Below are 2,449 nucleotides of genomic sequence, written 5' to 3' on the forward strand. Positions count from 1 at the left end.
TATTTCCTAAAGTCAATTCCTGTATGCCATTGTCCAAGCTTATCCGGGTGTGCACGATAGGTAAATGTATCCGGATTTGAGGGGAACGATATATCGCCTAGAGAGGGGGGTGAATAGACATTCCTGAAAATTTAAACTTCACAGCATATTAAATAGAATCGGAACCTCCGTGTTCAATCTGGAACTTCCGACCTTATCCGGAAACTCCAGGTTCAACTTGGATATTCTGGTCATAGAGCTCGAAAATAAAATTAAACTACGCCTAATGAGTTATAGCTCAAACCAAATGAAGTCATGTGTCCCAAAAGATGATTCCAAGCATATCGATGAAGCATCTGCAATCAATTTCACATAAACAAGTAGATTAAGCAAATCAGCACAAGTAGAAAGTAGGAACTCAAGAACAATCAAACTAAGAGAGGAGACGCGTGATTTGTTTCCCGAAGTTCGGACACATCTATTTGAGGTTCCTACGTCTCTGTTGAGGAGCTCCCAAAGGAGTTGGGTCTCTTTCAACCCAAATCCTCACCAAGGCAACACCAACGTGCACCTTGTGTTTACTATTGATTTATTTTCTCACGGAGACGAAATCGGGACCTTCACAAACTTCCCACGACACACCACAAACTTGGATGCTCACCGGCGACTCTCATCCAACTAGGAGACCTTGATCTCCAAGAGTAAGAAATATAATCTAAGATTTGCTTGCTATGAACTCAATTGCTTAAGAATGGAGTTTAGCTCACTTGCACTCAATCTTTCAATCTCTCAACCCAACTCACTTCTCTTCTCAAATCTCACACTAAATTGGAGAGGGGAGAGCTCAATTAGCTTTGACTTTTAGCATATTCGTGGGGAGCACTAGCAGCTCTCAAATGAGGGGTGAGGAGGGTATATATATATCCAACCCCCCGAAACTAGCCGTTATTCCCAATAGTCAATAATAGTCAATACAATTCAGAACTTTCGGATTACTCGAGTTAGACCCACCCGAGAACCCCTGCCCGGATCAAGTTTGGAACCTCCGAACTGATCACACAGAATCTAGAACTTTTGGATCCACCTGAAACTTCTAGATTGAAGCGTTAGTTCACCACAGAGGACCCTTGGCAGATTTTAATCCGGAACATCCGGCCAACCCGGAACTTCCGAGTTTGGTTAGTTAAAACAACCATAACTTTTTACTACGATATCCGATTTTGATGGTCTTGAACTCTACGGAAAGCTTATTCAGAGGGCTACCTATCCCAACTAAAATCATGATCCAAGACCACCCAGTGTACGTGTTGTGATAAGTTTTTCTCAAGCTAGCACTTGGATAGGTCATGTTTGAGCACCGAGATATAAACAAAGCTATCGATGTTGCATCCCTCTTAATAATATGACATTCATATACTGAAATTCAAATAGAAAATTTATATTAATAGAAACACCCTCATGTCATCTTCTTTCTTCACCTTGAGGGGCATCAATGTCAAAGTCATTTTAGGACTATTCACTGGTCAAGACTCATTGAGCACATTAGTCCCATATCATTTATACATTTGCATTGAGCAATTCCCACTTTGAATTTTGGCTTGATATTCATCAACTCATGAAGTTTAATCTCTTCTATATCTTTAAACCACTTGATGTCCTTCAACATATGAGGTTAAATCTTTGCTCTTCACTCCATGTCTTCTTGCATTCTTCATATGATCGATGCGAATCACCCATATCTTCCCATGGTATCGCACGATCCATTGACGCAAAGCCTTCACTCACCTTTCACCATCGCATTTGTCCTTCGACGCCAAACCCTTTGTGTGCCCTTCACCACGAATGATACATCGCAGCCGAGCATCGCTTGCCCTTCATAGTCTTGCCATAGACAGTCACTTTGTATCCTGCATCTTCAATCTCTTCACTTTGTCATTTTGATCATCACTTGATCTCCGAAAGTTCAATGAAGCTCTCTTAATAAGTTCCCATGCACCAAGCATATGAGTCTTAACTTTTAGCGTCATATTCATTTAGTTCACCACCAAGATATGAACCGTAAGCATCAAGTATATAAGTTGTGTACTAAGCTTATCTTGATCTCGCTCTTCTAAATGACATATTGAATATCTCCAATTAACTCATGCCCTCTTATGAAATCTAACCCTAACTCACTCTCAAGCACAAAGTATATGAGTTAGTCCATAAAATCTTAATTGATAATCTTATACATTTAGTCACTTAATCTTCACAAGTGACTTAACCTTCACGCTTAATGTCAATCTTCTTGAGCTTCTCCTTCATCTCATAAGCATCACCTATAACTTCAATGACTTCGATGCATTCTTTAATCTCACAACATTTCTCAATGAATCCATAATTTATCACTTATGTATCTCCTATGGATCAACTATTAATAATTTCTAATATAATTGTTAGTCTATAGATATTATTATTAATTATCAAAACC

The sequence above is a fragment of the Phragmites australis genome, chromosome 14, assembly GCF_958298935.1.
Source record: "Phragmites australis chromosome 14, lpPhrAust1.1, whole genome shotgun sequence".
NCBI lineage: Eukaryota > Viridiplantae > Streptophyta > Magnoliopsida > Poales > Poaceae > Phragmites > Phragmites australis.